Raw genomic sequence first — 13,177 nt, 5'->3', positions numbered from 1 at the left:
AATTGGAACATTGTTACATTGCTGGTGGAGTTGTGAACTGATCCAGCTATTCTGCAGAGCAATTTGGAACTGTGCCCAAAGGGCTATAAAAGTGTTCATACCCTTTGACCTGGCAATACCACTTCTAGGGTTTTATCCCAAAGAGATCACACAAGTGGGAAAAGGACCTATATGTATAAAAATATTTATAGCAGCTCTTTTTGTAGCAGCAAAGAATTGGAAATCAAGGGGTTGCCCATCAATTGGGGAATGGCTGAATAAGTTGTGGTATATGAGGGTAATGGAATGCTATTGTGCTATAAGAAATGGGGAAGATACGGACTTCATAATGACCTGGAAAAACCTACACGACATAATGCTGAGCAAGTGGGGCAGAACCAGGAGAACAGTATATACAACCACAGATATATTGGTTCTGTGATGACTAACACTGATAGACTTTGCTCTTCTCAGCAATACAAGGTGCAAAGACAACTCCAAAGGACTCATGATGGAGAAAGCTATCTACATCCAGAGAAAGAACTATGGAGTCTAAATGCAGATTGAGGCACACTTTATGCTTCCCTTTCCCACCCCCCTTTTTTTTCCTCTCTCTCTTTTTTTTTTTTTTGGTTTTGTTTCTTCTTTCTCATGATTCATTCCATTGGTCATAATTCTTCTTTACAACTTGACTATTGTGTAAATAAGTTCAATGTGACGTTATACGTAGAAGATATATCAGATTCCATGCCATCTTGGGGAGGGTGGGTGAGGTGGGGAAGAAAATCTGGAATTCAAAATTATGTGGAACTGAGTGTTGTAAACTAAAAATAAAAAATCTTAATTATTAAAAAAATCTGCCTTCTAATTCTGGTTCTGCTCAGGTGATGTCTTTTGATTCATGCATAATTTGAATTTAAGTGAGGTAGAGTTGCACAAAATGGTCAGCCTCCCTCTCTCTTCCAGAGTCTTCAAAGTCCAGTGGCAAGACAAAAGTCAAAACAACTGGTGATGGCTTGGAATGCAATGGATGACCTTGGCATCTTCAATGTCTAACCAAGCTCTAAGCACTCCACAGCACCTACTTCCACTGCCTTCATAGACCATTAGAACAACTTGTTCACATCTACTTATTCCACCTGGGAAGTCTTCACATGCCTGAGATAGATACCACCCCCTCCACTCACTGACAGGTCTGAGGTCCATCAGTTACCCTCAACCTGGTTTAGCCCATCTGCCCAAACGGTTTTACCTCAGTATGGTCGATGTGCATGCTACAGCTTCTTGGAGCTACAGCTGAGAGTTGGGTACCAGATGGACACCAAAGGTGTACTGAAACAACAGCCCTGAAAAAAGTTCAGCAACACTCACATCAGAGGCGCTAATCTTCCCTTAACACCCCAACAAATCTATATCACAGGTAGATATTCATACAAACAAAAAGGAGGTGAGAGGAAGGATTGCCACTTGAGCCTCACTCTTATCTGAACTGGTCAAAAGAAAGAATACACACACACACACACACACACACCAGAGTTGAGTACAAAAATTGATTTCACTCAACAGGAAATAGGAAGGAAAGTTGAGAAAGGGGCAGGGGAATTAGAAGAAAGGTATATTAAGGAGAGGATTAGCCCTTAGCAAAACAAACTCTAAGGATGTACAAAATATTAACTCTTTTTGAGGAGGCAAAGGATGGGAATCTGAGGGAATACTCATGAACTGGGGAGAGGATGAACAAGTTATAATATATAAAACAAGACTTCTGGAAGACCAATGATGAAACATTTCAACCCACTCATGACCAATGTGGAAATGTGTTTTGATTGAGTATACATAGTAGTAATGGGTTTTGTTTTTCTCTTGTTCTCAAGGGGCCGGAATGATAAAGAGGGATTTGGGGTAGGAAGGTGAGAAGAATACTGGCTGATTAAAATGAAATATTTTTAAGAATAAACAAAATTGTTTGTCTTTACAATGTTATTGCCCAAACTGTTTTCCTTGTTTTTTTTTTTACTTCATTCTTCATCAGTTCACATAAGTCTTCCCAAGTTTCACTGAAATCATTCCTTTCATCATTTCTTATAGCACACTAGTATTGTATTACATTCATACACCATGATTTATTTAGCCATTCCCTAATTGATGGGTACCCTTTGAGTTTCCAGGGTTGTTTGTTTTTTTACTTCAAAAAGAGCTGTTTAAAATATTTCTGTACATATATGTTTTTAAACTCTTTCTTTGATTTCTTTGAGGCCTACTAGTGGTATCAAGGATATGCAGAGTTTAGCAATTTGAGGGGCATAGCTCCAAAAAGCTTTCTAGGATGGCTGACCCAATTCACAGCTCCAACAAAAGTACATTAATATGCCTGTTTTCCTACAGCCCCTCCAATATTCTTTATTTTTCATCATTCTCTGTTTTAGAAAATGTCATTCTCTATTTTTTGGCAACTTTCCTAGTCTGATGGGTGCGAGGTATAGCCTCAGAGTTGTTTTAATTTGCATTTCTCTAATTACTAGCGATTTGGAGCCTTTTTCCTTATGGATGTTGAGAGAGTGGATTTCTACCTCTTCATCTCCTTTGGCTATTTGTCATCTGGAGATCCCATTCCCTTCTCAGCTCCTAGCAGCCTAGCTCCTGACGCCACAACTCAATAAAAACTTCTCTCTGCAAAGTTAACAGATAATTTCCTAACTGTGAAAGTCAAATGCCTTTTCTCAGTTCTTTTCCTTCTTGACTTTCCTGCAGTTTTCTAGTTCTACAAAGCACTCCACCCCTCCTGGATGCTCTATTTTTGCTTGGTTTCCATGATGCCACCCTCTCCTGATTCCTCTCCTTAGTGCTTGACAGTTCCTTCTCTCTCTCCTTTATTGGCTCATCACCAATCTCCCTATGAGTCTAACTCTTGTGTCTCTGTCTCTCATTTCTTCTCTCCCTCAGTTATCTGAAGGGGAAGGAGAAGAGACAAAAGGTCTATATGTGTACAACAAGTTAGATGCTATAAATGGTATTTATAACACAGAAAGAATAGCCGTATAAAGGCTCAGGAATTCACAGAAGGTGAAATCCAAGAAAGGAACCAAAAATAGAACCCTTAGCCTCAGATCTTCACACACAAATGCACAAAGTCTGGCAAACAAGAAAGGCAAAGGAGATAAAGATCTCAAGGCAAGGAGATGGAGACTTCATGGGATGCCAACCCTCAGTGGGATCTACAGTTACTTGAACATCTCTTGGGTAGTCATGGGAATTCTTCTCATCCTCATTTTTACCTAACTTGTCATCCCATGATGGCATATCCAAGGAAGAGCATCCAAAGAAGTGTTCATTTGATAGGCCCCTTCACTTTGCCTTTGTGGTGTAGATTCTGAGATGAATTGTTGAAACTGGTCTGTTTTATTGCTTTGTTAAGAAATTCAAAGCACCATCACGTGATAATCAGTGTCATCTCTGTCATAGTCAAAATAATGATCTGCTCCTTTCTGGTTCCGTGGGAATTTTCAAAATTTCCATATTTTTACCCCCTAGGTTATAATGAAAATTCTTTGAGTTCTGATCTTTGTTTTTAACATGCCTTTTGCATCATGTGTTTATGATAGTGATGGACTGCTCCTGCCACAAATTGAGCTGAGAGATTACATTATGCCAGCAAGCTTGTCACTTGGAACTCAGCTATGTGATCTCGAGCTTTTGGCAATATGAAAAAAATACATTTGGGAGCAAAAAACCATAAATAATATCAGGCTTTATTGTCTAATTCTTTGCTTGTTTGCTTACTTTTTTATAAAAGATCTTCCTTTTTAAATGAGGAAATTAGTTTTAACCTAATTTCCAATACTCCTTTCCTCACTGAAGCTGTCGCTCAAATAAATTATTTTAAATCAGAGGTCCCAGATTGGATTTTCTCACAAAGGTCTTTTCTCTTTCTAATTTTATTTTCACTTTGAACAATTTAGCAATACCTAGTGAGTAGAATGGCATTAAAGTATCATTTAAATTTTTGAAAGCCCAATTTACCTTTTATTTTTACTGCTTATGAGAAATATGTTGAGTCAATCAATATGTTGTACTCTTGTGTGCAAGGGACCAGGGCCACCCAATTGGGGAAAGGGGACAGGGAGCTTACCTGCAAGTGGGAGATACAATATATACAAAGATTAGATATAAAGCAGATTGAGGAGAGAAGAGACTATTAACTGAGGGATCAGTTTATATATGTATATGTACGTATGTACATATACACATGTATGACAAATATACATATATCTATGTCTACCCACATTCAATTCTTATGGAGGTTGATGATGAGTTTATAAAGACATGAGCAAAGAAAATGCCGGACATTTCGGAGAGTAATAAGGAAAGGGTGACATCGTGGAAGCCAAGGGAGAAGAGGGTATCCAGGAGGGGTGCTCTATAGGGTGAGAAAGCTGCGGGAAGGTCAACATCTACATACAGATATAGAAATAGAGATGGAGATAGAGATAAAGACAGAGATTGAGATGGAGACATACAGGGTGTCCTGAAAATCTAAGCTATTAAAGCTTAAAACTACGCTGAACATACTGGATCATCCTGTATATGGTATGTATGTATGTGTACGTGTGTGCAGATATACACATATAATATATTTATGATGTATTATTTATAGCATATGTGTAAAATACATACAATAAGATACGTATGGGGGTGACAAGTGTGATAAGGACCAATCAGGGAAATAATAAAAGGATTGCCCCATACCAGAGAGGGTCCAGTTTGGGTTAGGTAACAAATCTGTAGTGAACCAAAGATGTTCGGCGACACATAAGCTGCCTTGGGAAAGGGTGATGGGAGTATTCCAAGACTGGGAGGTGGCGAGGCAGGAGCAGAGAAAGAAGTGGGACAAAGAGGCGAGGGATTCAAAGGTATAAGGAGAATGGGCTGCAGCTGAGCTGGTTAATAGGTGAACCATAGGATCAAGTCTGTGAAGGAGGGAAAAGTGTGTTGAGTGGGAGAGGTTGGTCTTCTGGAATAAGTGCATTTCTCTCACCTGTGGATTTTGATAAGCTATGGCTCTTGCTAGAAAGGCCCTGTAGTAACCTGAGGTGGGATGTCACTAGCAAACAGGAGTATCTATCTGGAGGACCACACTGTTGACGAGAATATTGCTTTCACTTTGACTTTGTCCGAGACATCCTCCATGAGCCCACACCTTTGTCAAGCATCGGTTCCCTGTTTCGTGCTTTGGTTGATAGTTGAACTTTCTAGTTGTCTGTCCAATAATATCATGGGCTAATCGTACTTATCTTCCATGTGCAGCCTAGGGTTTTTTTGGCTCTTGGTTCATCTTGGCCCCTGCCTCCTCCGCAGCTTGGGGCCATTTGGAGAGGTGACAGCAAAGCTCAGGCAACCAACCCTGTTGTTTGTCAAACTGGTAACCTCAGGAGGATTGGGCAATCAGCATCGCCAGGTATTGCTTTTACTCGTTTCATGTTCTACCTTGGGGGCAGAAGCTGTCTTATTTCATCAATGAATCTCCAGCCGCCGGTCCAGTGCCACGTCCACAGTAGGCACTTCTTCAGGGCCTGTGAATTGAATCAAATGCACTTCTCTCCCCAGTTAGAGCATAAAGCTTTTCAATATCATTGACCGTACTTTACATCACTTTCTGCTTTCCAAAGAAGTTAATATGGCACGTGCACACAGTAGGCCCCATCGTTGTTCACATTCTGGTGGGATGGGGCCATTTTTAGGCTCGCCTCCCTGGCTGGACCCTTCTGTGATGCTTTATCCTTCAGTGGTGGAGAATTTGATTCTTATCAGAAACAGTTAGTGACTTGAAAATTCAGGCTATTGTGGTACACTCCTCAGTAATGAGCTAAATATGTCATTGAGAGTGCAGTGGGAACTGTGTTACTCCTTGTTTCGTTGGAAATTCATCTCCCCAGACTGGAAGTTCAGTGGCTGGCCACTCAGGGGCTCAGCATGAGAGCTTCACCCGTCCCATTTTTCTGACCTGGCTTGGTCTAACTGCTCCTTAGGCAACACCCCCACTCCCACCTCCCAGGGTCTCACAATCTTGGTGCCAGACTCAGTGAACACACCCAATCACCTCACAACCGCTCACAACTCCTGAGCTCAAGAGATCCACCCACATTGGTCCCCCAGAGGCCGGGATTACAGGTATGGGCTACCAAACCTGGCTGAGAGTCCATTAAAGATAAAGGATTTATATTTGATTCAGTGGGATTAAGGTCTTTAAAACACTTGTCAAAATAATTGGAGAAGAATCTGTTCTGTGATTCCCAGAACATGAAGGGACTGCCACGAAATGTTTTCTCCTTAAACTCAGAAAGTGTCTGGGTTAACTTTACAACCTTGGGCTGAAAACATTAAGAGTAAGAACACTTGGGCTCCAGTTCCCTTGTGGGCAAGGCCCACACTTCCTGGCTTAGTGCCCTGAATATAGGATTTTGTCGCTAGATGGCAATACCCTCAAACCAACAGCCAATGGGCCCTGTCAGAGGTTATTCAGGACACACATAGTGACTTTCCCAGAAACTGAAAGTATCCCACGGCTCACCAAGGGGGGGGGTTGGGATGTGAGCCCATAAGCCCAGACTTCTTCCTCCCATAGCCTACGGCTCCTAGCCCTTCAGTTACTCCTCCAGGTTCAACACAGATCTAGGAATATGGTCTATAATAGGGATGAGGGCTGGACTTATGATTTCACTAGCATAGGGAACTCCTGGGTGAGGAAACTCTCCTCTACAACTTCAAACACTGAAAAGTTAAGTGACTTGCCCAGGGTCACACCACCAAGCACATTGGAACTCAGGGCTTCCTGCCTTGGAGGCCAGCTCTCTTTCTACTCTATCCAGTGGCCCTCTCATGGCCGAGTTTATGCTCCAGATTGACTAAAATAAGAAAATCTCTTATCTCCATTGTCTGCACCCAACCACACATTTTAGAAATCTCTTGCTCTCTTGTTGACTAACCTTATTTATAAGCCTTAGATGATGGACTTTTCAGTTGTCATATAACCTATTTAGATTATAGTAAACAGCCATTAATGGAACTGTGACAAAGTAAAACTCAAGCGGCTTTGCACAGTTATTTCCCTTCCCCCACAAGTCCAGCCAGTACCTGGGAGAGATAATAAAGAAGGGGACTGCACCCCTGGAGCTCACCCAGAACAGCTTCGAAAGCAGAGGGAGTGTGGGAGAAGTACTTCACCCACTGCCTGCCCAGTTTCAGCCCAGATCCGGTTCTGTCCAGCCTGGCTTTGGATGCTTTGGATGCCGGGCCATCTTGTATCACCCATATACTGGCCCCATCAGCCACAACCACCCTCACAGCTCTCCAGGATCCTCCTGGCTCTTTCACGGCAACCCCAACAATCACATAGCAGGAACTTTGAGCAGCAAGCAGTCAGGGGCCCCCAGTGGGGTTGGCCATCTCTCCATTTCTGGCCACGTGGACAGAAAGGAATGGAAAAGGGGACGGAAGCCCCTCTCACGTTGCCCTCCTCTAGGCGGAATCCTGCTCTAATTCTCAATCTCTTGAGAAGCTCCATCCCAGGCTGCGATTCATCATGCCTGAGCAGTCCCACTTTTTGGAGGTCCTACTGACTCAGTTTCCCCTGTGGCAGTCCTTGGGACTCCTCACATTGCTACAGAGATGAGGCATGTTGCAAAACCTGCTACAATTGCTTTGCCAATTAACTTGAGCTCCTTTCCACCTCTTCAAAATGGGGAACAATTATATCTACTTCACTGTACCCAAGGGGTGTGCTGGAGCCAGCTCAAACTGGCTTAGGGAGCCAATCACAGGGCAGCTGGGTGGTGCAGTGAGTAGAGCACCGGCCCTGGAGTTAGGAGGATCTGAGTTCAAATCTGACTTCAGACACTTGACACACTTACTAGCTGTGTGACCTTGGGAAAGTCACTTAACCCCAATTGCCCTGCCTTCCTTCCTCCAAAAAAAAAAAAAGAAACATAGAGAGCCAATCATTAAATTTTCAGTGTATTTACACCTTGGAAATCTGTAAACCCTAAAAATCAGGGCTTTATTTATTGTTTTGTTGTCTAGACTTAAAGCATTAATGATGCAGATCAAACCTCAGAGTGTGTCCTGCTTATGTATTTTTACAGAGAGATGGTTGTTAAACATCTGCCAGCGCATCCCTGCCATACCCATGCAAGACATCAAAACCTGGGTGAACCAATAAACCCCACGCAAATTGCAAGGTATTTTTATTATGGCACCAGCAAATGCAGTAGTTTGAGAAAGCTGAGCTCTTAGGCAGGTATGTAGCTGTGTGAACTTGGGGAAATCACTTAACCTCTTTCTGCCTCAGTTTCCTCATCTGTCAAATGGGGATCATTAGCACTTGCCTCCCAGAGTTGTGAGGATAAAATAAGATGCTAACATAAAGTGATGTGCAAACCTTAAAGCTCTATATGAATGCCAGCGATTAAAGTGATCTTAACTAAGCCAGTGCAGTCTTAGAAAGGACAATCAACCTGATGACCAGGAGGTGGAGCTGTAATCCGGACTCTGACACTCCCTTTCAGGGAGATCTGTTAAGACCAGAAGCAAGCCACACTTGGAGCCTCTTTCCTCATTTGTACAATGAACGTGATTCTTGTACTCTGAATAGGTCATATAGGAATAAAATTTTAAAATACTGTATAAATATCAAACTTCTTTCTGAGGGTCAATTGGGGCTAAATAGGGCACTTTCCACAATTAATACCCATCTTCTGGGTGGTTTGGGGGCCACCACTCTGGGACCGTGCTGCACCAGTAGAGTCAGCTGCTGAAATACCAATGACCCGCTCTATCTCACTGGTCCAGATGATGCTTCTCATCCCAAGCTGGCCATCTACCCTGCTGAAGAGCGTACCCCACCTCCACCCCACCGTCTCCCCCTCCACCTTCTGTTCCAAGGATGATCATCAAACCATCGCTTTGGGAAGAGGCATGTCCGCTGACTCCCTTATGATGCCAGTCACCATGCCTGTGACTTCCCAAACCAAAACCTGATTCCTTGGCCACCAGTCCCTTATGTGAGAATGTAAGCTCTTTGAGGGCAGAGACAGTCTTGCTTTTGTATTTGTATCCCTACTTCTTGGCACATCGTAGATGCTTGTTAATACTTCTCATCCCATTCATTCATCCATTCGTTGGAAGGAAATGCCAAGTTTGTCTAGTCTGATCTGTACCTGAATAGGTATGTAGGGAGTGTAGAGTGGAGTTGCTTTTTTGTTTGCCCAGCTAGGCTGTGTGTGTGTGCGCGCCCACATGGGTCTGTCTAGATATGGCTCACAGGGACACAAGAATAGATATTTCTGGCATCTCCACCTCCCACCATTCTCTAAGGACAGCTTTGAATCCTGCCAGGAGAAGTAGCAGGAGGTTGGGCCAGTCTCTGGCCAGCCTCTCTGTTCTCCTCAGAGACAGGGGAGGTGTGGGAGAGAGTTGTGTCTATCTGCTCCCTTAAAGTCTAGAGGAAGTAATTTTTAGATTCAAGCTCTCCTCCTATTATTCCTCAATGGGAAAGGAGGGCCCCAAGATACACAGCCAAGGTATGACTTCCTTCTTACCGATGCTAGTTCCACAATGAACATATACATAGCAAAGAAGCTCGTTTATCCAGAGTGACAGCAAAACAGAAACCGGAGAAAGGATACGCATGAGAATATATGCTAGACAACACGGATGGAATGAGATAACTTGGCTTAAGAGACAGAGACAGAGAGAGAAAGAAGTGGGGTGGGCGAAGAGGGGGAGAGGGAGGGAGGGGGAGAGAGACAGAGAATGAGAGAGAGAGACAGAGAGAGAGAAAAGAGAGAGAGAGAGACAGAGAGAGAGTCAGTCCCAGGTTTTATCCAAAACTAAACTTCCCAAGCAAACTGGGGATAGAGATTTTCAGCTTCTCTACTTGTCAACTCCTTCTAAGTCTTTTTCCCTTCATAGACACGAAGACAGATTGGAATTGTGGGTCTTCTTGATGCTGGAAGTCAGAAGAGCCTGGATCTCTCTTTTCTCTGGCTCTCACCAATGCCCGTCTCTCATGGAGGGGCAGGGCACTGACCTCCACCAACAAGGAGAGAGTCGCATTCAATGGGCCCTTTGAGTCTAGGGTGACATTCCTGGGCTGAAACACTGCAGAACCTGAAAAGATCGGCTAAGTTTGTATGTTTGTGCTAATACTTTTGGAAGTAAATATTCCTTTGTAAAAATAAACATGACTGTTAACAGATGGACATGGGGTGCAAGGGACGCTGGAGGCATTGACAAAAAGCCAAGATACCCCCAAGTCCCTGCAATGGTACCAGAGAGCACTGGGCAGAGGGATGAAATGGAACTCACCTCTTCAGGCCCAATAACCTCAGGGCCTTGGTGGGGGGCAGGGTAGTCAGTGTTACAGGTGTAATAAGGAACTCAGCTCCCAAGGAGCTTACTCATCGTTGCTCCTCCTGGTTCCAGTTGACCACATGGGAGCCGTGGGGCCTGTTTGCAGTCATACACTGCTGAAGGACTGGCATTTTGAGAGGATGACACTATCACCTTATTGGCTACTGAGCCAAAGGACTCACTGGATCTTTTAAAAGGAGAGACAGCTTCCAGTTGGATCTCCTGGACTGAGTCATTGGTTTGTTTCTAGACCTTCCCTGTGAGGAAGGTGGCAGCGGGTGGAGGCGGTGTGTTCTTGGCCTCAACCCCACTCCCATGTGGAGTGATCTAGGCCTCAGCTGCCTTTCCCAGTTTCCCTTCCTCAGTAGGTGACTGGGGATCTACCCCAGGGTGTGTCTAGCCTTAGCTGATAGGTCTGAAGGGCCTGAGTCAATTGTGGGAGATTCTTCATCTGTCAAGACTAGCATAGTCCCAATCTTGGCCTCTTTTAGAGGCCATCAAGTCCCAGGAATTGTTTGGACCTAGCAGAGGCAATGCCTAATCAGCATTCCTGCTAGCCGATTTATATTCTGATGAGGTTTAAGTATCTGCCTCCTCAAATACCATAACAAAAGTCTTGTTAAATTACTGAATCCCATTTTAAGTCATTGTGTCTATGTGTGCTGGTGACAGGATTTTGTGTTTTAGTATTTCTGTTATGTGTAGGAATAAAATATCTGTTCATACCTGATTCATATTCTACATCGAGTACCCTTCTACTTGGGCAGACACGAGCCAACCACCCAAATCTTAAGCTTAAGGGGCCCTAATGAGCCACAGAGACACAATGAGAAAAAGGAGCCTTATCCCTTTTTCCATAGAGGCCAGACTCTCCTCAAACTGAATCTGGTCTAACTGCAGGCCTGAGACTAGAGTGCAGGAGTTCCTTAGGGACAGGGAGTGGTTGCAGGACCCCAGCCTTTATGGGTCTCAAAGTGGATCCTTAAATTAGACCAGAACTGATTATCTCTTGCCAACAAGGAGACATCCAGCTTCCTCTTGAAGACCTGGTACTGGCAGCAGCCTGTTGCGCTTTGGGGCAGTTCTCTCACTACTCAATTTTTTCCTTTTGTCATGTCCAAGTCTGACCCTTTGTCCCATACACCCATTACTCCTAGTTGTGCCCTGGAGCCAAGGGGAATAAACCTAACCTTTATTCTGGGTGCTGGCCCCTCTCATACTGGGGATGGAGAACATGCTCCCTCTCCTCCAGATGAAACATCCCTAGTTTCTTCAAACAACCCTCAGATGAAACCACCTCCACACCCGGTGCTGTCAGGTTTTCTGCTCCAAACACTGCTCAAGCCCTAATTCTCCCACCCATCTCAGGGTGCCTAGTGGACTGGGCCAAATCTCTCTGTTGGTTAATTTCTCTTACCTGGCTGCTGGTGAGCCCCACTATGGAGACACCAGTGAAAGGGAAGCCCCTGAGGAGGCCAGCGGTCTTTGTACCTCCCAGGGTCAGCACAGTGCCCTGCACATAGTAGGGGCACAATAGATGCTTATTCCATCCATCTTCCATCTCCACTGTATGCATCTTGTAGGCCCCTAGTTCCACAGGTATCTCCCGCATTAGAATAAGAAGAGCTCCTTGAAGGCAGCTACGCGTTTTGAGCTTTCTTTGGATCCTCGGTGTTCACTAAGCACAGTGCTTAACTGATAGGCTCGTCTAACGGGAAACACCTGAGGCCAGGGAGGCAGACGGCATCGATTCAGCACCCGGGCTCTCAGCCTGGGGTCCTGGAAATTGTTCTCTATTTCCTTAATTTATAGCTAGAGCCTTCTTCGGTCCCGGCTGAAATCCCACCTTCTGCAAGAAGCCCTTTCTGATCCCCCTAGATATTTGTCTCCAATCGATCCTTCGTACATTTATCGGGCTGCTTGTTGTCTCCTGCCTCAGACAGTGAGCCCCGGAGCCCAGGCTCTGTCCCCGCCTTTCTCTGTAGCCCAAGCACGTGGCACCCCGCCTGGCACGTAGTATGTATGAGCTTGAGAACGTTTGGTGCATTGACCTGACTGTTGCAATAGAATCGGCCTCCTTCATAATCCTGGGTCTTATACTTTATCCACTAAAAAGCCTGACTTTGAGGAGGGGACCAAAGCACCAGCCATGGGGAGAGCCCCTGGGCCATGAGCAGCAGCGACAAGGAAGGAAGCAAATATTTGCTATGGGGTTTCCCCTGGGCCAAGCACTTTACACATATTAACTCAGGAGGCGGGTGCTGTTAATATCCCCATTCGACAGCTGAGGAAACTGAGGCAGGGGCTTGGCCTGGGTCACCCAGCTCACACTGGCCGCGTCTGAACTCGGAGCTCCCTGCCTACTAGCACTCCATCCAGTAGAAAGAGTAATAAAGAGACTTAATGACAGCGGCTGGGATGAGAAGCGGAGCACACCGACCAGGGCTCCGCGTTCCAGAGCTCAGGCTCTGCGGACGTGGGAAGGCGAAATTAATCAGCTGCTCCCTGCGCAGGCGCCGCCGCCAGCACCTTGGCGCCTGCGCAGTCTCCTGCCTCCGCTCCCGCCCCAGCTGCGGCCGTTGACGGCCGTTGCCTTTCGAAAGACGCGCGCGGTTCGCCGGGTGCCGCGGGAGGGGGAGGGGGAGGGGGAGGTTATCTCCAGCGTTTGAAAAATGCCGAGGCGGCAGCGTCTGCGTCCTCGAGCCCTGGAAGCCCCGCCCCGTCCCGTCCCGCGCACCTCCCTGGCCCCAGACGGGGGAGGGACCGGGGGCGGGGCGGAGCCGGAGGCGGG

The sequence above is a fragment of the Trichosurus vulpecula genome, chromosome 4, assembly GCF_011100635.1.
Source record: "Trichosurus vulpecula isolate mTriVul1 chromosome 4, mTriVul1.pri, whole genome shotgun sequence".
Classification (NCBI taxonomy): Eukaryota; Metazoa; Chordata; class Mammalia; order Diprotodontia; family Phalangeridae; genus Trichosurus; species Trichosurus vulpecula.
The sequence above is the reverse complement of the archived record's forward strand: the minus strand, read 5'-3'. Positions refer to the sequence as shown.